This window comes from Crinia signifera, chromosome 1 (genome assembly GCF_055691185.1).
Source record: "Crinia signifera chromosome 1, ASM5569118v1, whole genome shotgun sequence".
NCBI lineage: Eukaryota > Metazoa > Chordata > Amphibia > Anura > Myobatrachidae > Crinia > Crinia signifera.
In genome coordinates, this window is record NC_139217.1 from 59,636,633 (window position 1) to 59,646,704 (window position 10,072).

Genomic DNA, 10,072 nt, shown 5'->3' on the forward strand with positions numbered 1-10,072 from the left:
GCTCTATTTGTAGGAAGTGTTCAAATATTGCAGAGAAATGGTGACTAACGCAAATTAGCCTAAAAAAAAAAAAAAGCATAATGTGTGTATCTCCTCAATCCCCCCATCCTGGGGGGAAAAAAATGACCACAAAAAAATAAAAATATACTAATGTGGCGCTTCTAAAGAAAAAAATATTATAGATCCTTCAACTAATATAAAAATAGACTTGAAGACAAAAAAACAAAGAAGTGAGCAGCGTTCTCCATTTTCACATTGAATACACAAACGTGAGGTACGCAAGATTTCCCTAAGAAAACAACGGCGAACAACGACGAGGACCAAGCGGCAAACAGGGCAAAGCTTGCTGTTCATTTGAGTTGAATAGGGCGAGGGCCATTTTTGGCAAGAGGAGTGGCCTTCTCACCAAAAAAAGCGATCCTCGTCAGAAAGAAACAACGAACTGGGAGCATTGAATACTGCCCAAAATGTTAACTTGGACAGAATGTTGACATATGAAATGTTAACCGAGTGAAAAAATGTTGACATAGGGGTTAGGGTTATCTTTAGGCATACCTCTAAACTACAATACTGACATTGTGACTATGTAAATTCAACATGTCAACATGTTCACTATTGGCATTATGGCCATGTTGATATTTTCATGTTAACAGTACGAAGGTCATCATGGTCATTGTTGTCCTAATATATCAAACCCTTTCTCCTAATTATTTATCAAGTGAAAAAAAAATCAATCAATACAGTATATGTTGCAAATAGTACATAAAGCCTGGTATTAAGCATGGTGAAGAGATAAACTGGAGATAAAGTGGAAGGATATAATGCACCAGCCAATCAGCTGTGTTTGAAATATGACAGTTAGGAGTTGATTGGCTGGTGCATTATCTCCTTCCACTTTATCTCAACTTTATCTCCAGTTTATCTCTTCACCAGGCTTAATACATCTGCCCCATTGGGGGTTATTCTGGGTCACTCCTGGCAAATTCATTCTCAAATGGACAAAACCATGTGCACTGCAGGTGGGGTAGAAGTAGGTGTACATGTAGTAGGGAATGTAGATTATAAACTCCACTGGGGCAGGGACTGATGTGAATGTTCTAATATTCTCTGTAAAGCGCTGCAGAATATGTGTGCGCTATGTAAGAAACTGTTGTTAATAATAATAATAATAATTATACAGAATAGACCAGTGGTCTCCAACCCGTCACTCGCTAGCTGCTGGTAGCTCGTGGTAGCAATCCGGGTGGCTCGACCACTGCACTATTCTATATAAATTAATCCCCCCTCCATTGCCCACCACCGCTTCTCTTCTGAGTGGAGGAGAGCACATCACGCGTCTCTCCTTCCCCTCACTCTGCACCGTCGGCCAATCGTAGCACGCAGGCCGGCAGCCAAACAGTTGGGGCATACCTGGCACCGTGGGAGCATATGTGTATTTGGCACTAATGGAGACATATGTGTATCTGGCACTATTGGGGGCATATGTGTATCTGGCACTATTGGGGCATATGTATATCTGGCACTGCACTATTGGGGGCATACTGTATGTGTATCACACCTCCCTTTTCATTGCCCCACCCCATGTGGCATGTGGCTACACCCATTTTTTGATGCGCACGTATGGTATGTGCACACAGCACTGCCAGAGTATTTCTTTAGAATGGCACCACAATCAGGCAGGCATTGTTTATCTGGCACTGCTGGGGGCATTGTGTTTATGGCATTACTGCGGGTATTGGGAGTATTGTGTAACTGGCACAGCTGGTGGCATGTGTATATATGGCACATCGTCTGTTCAGAGAGGCTGGGGGCATGGCCAGCAGCTCTCAGAACACTGGCCAAGCCCCCATGGTGGAATAAATGGGGGATGTGGCCTTGCAGGAGTACCACGATAGTAGGGAATGTGCAGATGTCCCTTCTCCTCTGACTCCAGTGTTGGGCGGTATGTATGTGGCATATTGGACATTGCAGTGTGTTGCATAATGTGCTGGGGCATTGCGGTATGTGGCATAATGTGTCTAAGGCATTACAGTGTGTGGCATAATGTGTAAAGGGCATTTTTTCGATTATTATGCAGATTTCCTTTTTTTTTGCGAATTTTAGTAGCTCTTCAGGTGGTTTATTTTGTCTTGAGTAGTTCACGCCCCAAGAAAGGTTGGAGTCCACTGGAATAGACAATAGACAAACACAGTCTGCTTAAACTAATACCACACAAACAATTATATGTTCTCATGTTTTTATTGAACATACCACACAGGGCAGGGTGAAGAAAGTATGTGAACCCTTGGATTTAATAACTGGCTGACCCTCCTTTGGCAGCAATATCCTCAACCAAAATTTCCTATAGTTGCATAAAAGACCTGCACAACGGTCAGGAGGAACTTTGGACCATTCCTCTTTACAAAATTGTTTCAGTTCAGCAATATTCTTGGGATGTCTGGTGGGAATCGCTCACTTCAGGTCATGTCACAGCATCTCAAATGGGTTGAGGTCAGGACTCGTACTGAGCCACTCCAAAAGGCATATTTTCTTCTGTTGAAATCATTCTGTTGTTGATCTACTTTTGTGCTTTGGGTCGTTGTCCTGTTGCATCACCCATCTTCTGTTGAGCTTCAATTGGTGGACAAAATGTCTTGATAAACTTGGGAATTCATTTTTCTGTTGATAGCAATCTGTCCAGGCCCTGAGGCAGCAAAGCACCCCCAAACCATGATGCCTCCTCCACCATACTTCACAGTTAGGATGAAGTTTTGATGTTAGTGTGCGTTGCCTTTTTTTCTCCTCACAACTCAACTTTGGTTTTTCTTCCTTTCAAACAACTCAACTTTGGTTTCATCTGTCCACAGAATATTTTAGCAGCAGTGCTGTGGAACATCCAGGTGCTCTTTTGCAAACTTCAAACATGCAGCAATGTGGACAGCAGTCACTTCCTCAGTGGTGTCCATGAACTCCATTCTTGCTTAGTGTTTTACGTATCGTAGATTCCTCAACAGCATGTGCCAGAGATTTTTGTACGTTTTTAGCTGACGATCTAGGATTCTTCTTAACCTTTTTGAGCATTCTGCACTGTGCTCTTGCAGGCATCTTTACAGGACGGCCACTCCTAGGGAGAGTAGCAACAATGCTGTTTATAGAGAAATTTTCTTACCGTGGACTGATGAACATCAAGGCTTTCTAGAGGTACTTTTGTAACCCTTTCCACCTTTAGGCAATTCAACGATTCTTAATCGTACATAGGTCTTCTGAGAGCTCTTTGTGTGAGGCATGGTTCACATTAGGGAATGATTCTTGAGAATAGCAAACTCAAAACTGGTGTGTGTTTTTTATAGGTCAGGGCAGCTTTAACCAACACCTCTAATCTCAACTCATTGATTGGACTCCAGAAAGGCTGACTCCTAACTCCAATTGGCTCTTGGAGAAATCATTAGCCTAGGGGTTCATATATTTTGTCCACCCTGCACTATGAATGTTTACATGGTGTGTTCAATAAAAACATGAGACTATAGAATTGTTTGTGTGTATTAGTTTAAGTAGACTGTGTTTGTCTATTGCATACCCTCCAACATGACTCATTCCATTAGGTACAATATGCACTATTTCTGGACCAGTGTTGAACTAGTTCAGTGATGATAACAGTGTTCCAGCAAAGGTGAAGGCAGCCTTAGAATTTTGTCTAGCTAGAGCGTGGGTCAGACTTTACCATACTAGGAAATTGCCTAGAGCATCAGCCTAAGCCAAGGGGTGGCAGCCTCCTTTATCATTGGTGAACAGTGGTGGGCAGCCGGGGCAGCCGATTTGAGCGGTGGTGCTGACAATGAACACTGCCCGCCCATGGTAGCACTGGAGCAAGCGGGTGCTTAGTGGTGCTGTGGCTGCCTGAGGGGGACGCTGAGTGGCGAACAGAATGGGGCAGTGGCCGCTGAACGGAGCACAGTAAGGTGAGATGCTGGGCTGCTCTGAGCAGAGTCAAATCGCCAGTCAAAACTTTTTATGAACACTCGTGTTGGCTCTGCCCCACCCTCACACCGCGCAGCACACAAGGATACTTGGATGGCTGCCTGCCCCCTCCTCAGCGGCAGCCCCAGATTATAAAAAGTAGTGCACTGTGACTGTCACATATATAAGGTAATTTAATTGCCTCCTGGGCAGAGGGTCGGGGGCAGCTGTGTTAAGATAGATGCTGCTATCTGGGTCCTGGGGGAGAGGAATGTAAAATCTACCTCCATTTTACATCCCTTCTCCCTCAGGACCAAGATAGCAGCATCTTCTACCTGGCAGTATGGATGGTGTATTGTTATCATTACTGCCTCACAGCACTGAGGTCATGGGTTCAATTCCCACCATGGCCCCAACTGTGCGGAGTTTGTATATTCTCCCCGTGCTTGCGTGGGTTTCCTCTGGGTACTCCGGCTTCCTCCCACAATACAAAAATATACTGGTAGGTTATTTGGCTCCGTACAAAAATGAACCCTAGAATGAATGTGTAAGGAATATGGATTGTAAGCTCCACTGGGGCAGGGACTGACGTGAATATTCTCTGTAAAGCACTGCGGAATATGTGTGCGCTATATAAGAAATTGTTAATATATATAAATATTTATATATACCAGTTACTAGGGTTGGCACACTCCTTTATATTAACCAGTGCCTGGGGTGTCCATCCAATGGCTTAACAACCCAACAAATTGTACAGCAGGTATTCAAGAAAGCACTCACCAGGACTGATGGTGGTGATACTGTGGCGCTACTGTGGTGTTTCTTGAAAAAGGCCTCCTGAAGCGTGGTCGAAACGTCGACACATGACCTGAAACGTTTGCTGTGACCCATGTGAGAAATTCAATTCTTTTATGCAATTTTTTTTTGTGGGGTTAGCACCTGTTTCTTTAAAAATAAAAAAATGTCATAAACCAGCATGTTATTTTTGGTGTGTAAACATTACTTTTTAAGTTTAAGTGGTATCATCTGCTAGGGGGCGCCAACAAATATCTTGCCTAGGGCATCAAATCAAACTTCGATTTGTAAAAAAACAATACAATGTGCAATTGTAATTTAGCAATTTTTCCGAAGCTGAAAACTTAATCTTTCAAATGGTACCTCATTTAATCGATTTTGGTTAAGTATGAAGGGAGAAAAAGGGATCATCAACAAAAAAATCACATTCTAGAAATGATATATGTTGCCGCCCCTTCAATCCAAATTGAATTATATTGATCTAATTGATAAAGATAAATGAAAATCAACCTTTAGTATATAAATCCCCAGGTCTAGATTGTAAATTTTAGTACATTTTTAAGGTTAATTTTAGCAAATTGCTTGGTTGTACCATATACAGTATGCTTGCCAATACAGTACAATCAGACCCACTCTTGGCTCAGTGATCCATGTTTTGGCCTCCACTCTTCCATGGTAAGAACCTGTCTAAGAAATCTGTTTTTCTCTTCCAATTCAGCATGTAAGAACCGCAGCGATACTTCAGTTCTGAAATAAAGTAAACTATTGAAAAAGATTTTTTATTAGTGACTACAAGTACTTGCAAATCTCAGAAACATTACAGGAGACAAACTTTCATGTTCCAAAAATAAGATAATATTTGAACTCATAATATTGGAGAAACTGGTGCAGAACACATCAAACAGCAAAGAGAAACATCTTGACCATGTTTATATGTACTTTTTAATTCCTTCCCCCCATTTACTTTGATATTCAAGGATTTTATATACTATAACCTATCTCCAAGATTAGATTGTGGAAAGCTTAATTTCCAAAAGAGCCAAGCCACACACCACATACGGTTTATAGGATTCCACTGAAAAGTGCGCTGGAAGTATTATTTGTACAAGTATATATATGTAACATTGTATGCCTTTATCCGGGAAGTGCAGCTTTCCAGTAAGTTTAGTTCATATGTTTTGCAAAGAGAAAAAATAAAAATGTGAAATTTTATTTTAGTTTCTCCTAGTTATACCCCTTTCAGACATAAGCCAAAACCAAGAGTTTTTGTGGTGCACGTGCTTTGACCTGTGTTCGGCTTATGTTTGAATGAGTTTGACCCATGTTGATGGTCCCAGATCTACAATTCTGCAACCGACCAGGGTTATTCCCAACACTTGCAACCTGATTGTGTGTGAAAGGTGTGACCCGGGATCTTGATGACTCTGGTCATGTCTAAAATAAATTAATTGGTGGAGGAAGTAATGCTTGGAGATGTTGCCCACTGAGGACCTTGGTCACTGGAAGATCCAAGTCAGGTGTGAAGGGTGATGATCCAGGAATAATGCTGGTCGTCAACCATTTGTGAATGGGAGTAATTACAGAAAACCCTAGCTTCAACCCATGCTTAGTGTCCAGGTTCTGAGCTGGGATAAAGCTGGGGTTTAGGTCTGAAAAGGGTAATATTAATTTGTTGGTACATTTCCATGCAGTTTATTGTGGTTTGCGGTATGATCTTTCGACATGAGAATGTTAATATGGTAATTATGTTAACATTAGCCATTTTAATATTCATCATGTAGACAATGCTGAAATGCCAACATATTACAATGTAAAATATTGTGGCCTTCATATCCTATACTTCCCATAGTGCCTATCAAACCAGCCTAACCCTAATGTCAACATTTTGATAAAGTCTACATTTAATGCACTGAAATGGTGCCTTTGACATCTTAACAAAGTTGACATCATAACTGTTCACAACCTGTGTTTTCTATTGTTCAAGTCATGAATTCTACAACAAACGTTTGGCAGGATGACACCAGGTGACCCAAGCTCTAGCTAGACAAAATTCAGCTGCCAGTCATGGGCCAGCTAGCTGGCATCAGTTACCCCATCCACAAGAGCAAACAGCAAAAAAATTTATGATTGATGAACTAGAAATATAAACTAGATCAGGGGTAGCCAACTCCAGTCCACGAGAGCTACCAACAGTTCACTTTTTCCAGATCACCTAGCTGGTGCATAGGTGTATTGATTACTCACTGACACATTTAAAGCAATCCACAGGTGGAGCTAATTACTTCTGTGAGGAGACCTGGAAAATATTAACTGTTGGTACTGGAGGACTGGAGTTGGCTTCCCCTGGACTAGATGATTGGACAAGAATATGGCAACTACAATATAATGTAAAAAAAATACAAAGTCATGCACTTGGGTCTCAGAAACCAAATTGTATATATATTATATGTATGTATTTATTATATTATGTATTTATATGTATTTTATTACTTATTTATATAGCACACACATATTCTGCAGCACTTTATAGAGTATAGTTGAACATTCACATCAGCCCCTGCCCCAGTGGAGCTTACAATCTATATTCCCTACCACATGTACACGCACACACAGACATTCTCTCTTGGGTAAACTTTGTTGGGAGCCAATTAACCAACCAGTATATTTTTGGATTGTGGGAGGAAACCCACACAAGCACTGTGGAGAATATACAAACTCCACACAGCTAGGGCCATGGTGGGAATTGAACCCATGACCTCATTGCTGTGAAGCCGTAATGCTAACCATGGTGAATGTTGACATGGCCAATGTCAACATGATGATTGTCAACAAATCATACCACACCCACTTTAAATAAGTAGCAATAATATTTCTTGGGTTAAGTGTGACCAGTAGCCTCATTGTTCTAGACACTTCTGACTATGCAGTTTCTAGGACATTTTTGAGTTCCCCATCATCCACCAACACTCGCAGTTCCGTCTCTACAGGTTATTCCAACCTTGTGAAGGGGGAGTAATGTCACGACCCTGCTCTCAGAAACTTAAAAGTGTGTGTGAATATCAGATTGGGTTCAGTTTTCTTATTCTCAGACTGTTACTTACATCCGTAGTTTGGCCAATGCAATGGTGCAATGATTATCTTGCTGCCTCACAGTACTGAGGTCCTGGAGTTAGTTCCTCAGATGAGTCAAAGCCTTTTGCTGCTAAATATAGCGGTTCCCTCTTTAGCAAAGCAGGGAACCCCCATATAAAAATGTTTTCTTTTTTTACACACTTATCAGTGCACTGGTGTTTCTATCCCACATTCAAGAAGGAGTCTTTCACTCCACCTAACTCCTTAAAGCCCCATACACACAGGGTGACCGCTCAACACACATATCTGGCACACATGTGATGCACCCGCAATGTGTTCTGAGTGATCTGTACAGACCAGTGTTCTCCATGAGAACACTGGCGATATGACTAGATCAGGTGCCCATACACGTTACAATTATTGTATACAATATCGCATCTCATCCGATCTCGGTTTTGCAATGACATCAGTTGAGATGAGATCTAGTTCAAAAAGTATGTGCAGCACATACTTTTTGTACTAGATCTCATTTCATCTGATCTCATCGCAAAACTGAAGGTGCCCACAGACGCTACAATTGTACTGTGCTATGCGTTTTTGTCTGTACAATGGTTCTATACAATTTTTCTTCCAGCTTGCGATGCAATGTGCACTTGGATGCATGTGATGTGATGTGATGAACCCATGTTTGTAATGTTAAATTTCAGATGTAGTCTAAAAAGTACGTGCAGCACGTACTTTTTTAGACATACAATATCGGACTCCCGGGAACGCGCATCGCATCGCATCGCACAAGCCCATAAACACCATCCAATAATTGTACATAAGATGCAATTTGTGCTTAAAAAGTACAAAACGCATTCGATAATTGATGCGTCTGTGGGCACCTTGAGATGCGATGATATATTGTATACAATAATTGTAACGTGTATGGGCACCTTTAGACTCCTACAGGTCACAGGGCAGCTTGCAAGATCTCGTGACGCAACCTTGTCCTCGCCACTCTTGGGAAAATGAGGAGGATACTACCCATTTCCGGCTACTCCAGCGACCACCCTTCCCCCCAAACAACTCTGTCATTCAGGCAGAGTCATTAACTATACTGCGCTGCGATCACAGGACCCATTCAGAATGGATCCTGTGCTGCACAATTTTCTGATAATCGGGAAACTGCGGTATTAATCACATAGTAGTGAATAGGGCCCTTAAATCCAAGCACTCATCTCAGGTGTTTTATGCTTGCCTGTAGCCGGCAGAGTGCTCGTGAAGAATATTTCGGAACCTGTTGCAATAGAGCAACCTCAACACTCAAGTTTCCATGTTTTGGTGAGAGTCACTGCAATATAGCAATGCAGCCTGGGTATTTCATACTGGTCAGATTAGATCAGACACTTTATATATATACACACACACACTCACAAGATAAAAAAAGATACAAATAGACATAAAACATTCTCCTTTTATACCATGAACAATGCTGCCCTCTGTCAGTGTTCTAGGTATACAATCATTTTTAATCTTTAAAAATAAAATGAGCCTCAGTTCAAACACACACAACACTTGATTGCAGTAAGACTATCGAGTTCAATGTTTTAGGTGAAGATGTAAAAACTGTAGTACAGAGGTTTTGTTAAGCGTTCAAGTTTATGTAGCTTTAGGTCAAACATGCCACTTATTATTATGTATTGATATTATGGCGATGTATTCTACATTTTGCACCCTGGATTGTAGTCCTTTCTTGGGCAAATTGGTGCAACCAGGCCCCTTCACTGTCTGATCAAACCGGGGCATAATTGCTGCCTTTAGGAAAATGTAGAGGAAAATCACTGGCACAATAATTGCCCTACGTCAGCCCCAGGGTATATAACAAGCGTAGGCAAGCTGCAGGCCGCCAGTGGTTGTGGATAGTGTAGAAGAGGCATGTCCAAACTGTGGCCCTCCATCTGTTGTGAAACTACACATCCCAGCATGCCTTGCCATAGTTTTAGCATTCCCTAATAGCAAAACTATTGCAATGCATGATGGGACTTGTAGTTTCACAACAGCTGGAGGGCCATAGTTTGGACATGCCTGGTGTAGAATATGTGGAATGTTTTTAAGGACTTGTGGTAACCGTGTCCAGTCCATATGTGTGGGTTGCTATCTATCAGCTGAGCAGGGGGAGATCTGGAACCAAGGGTTACATTTAATAGATGCAATTTTATGCATTTTCCGAAATCGCACCATATCACCCTTTTTATAATCGCATTTTTTTGCCTGAATATGCATA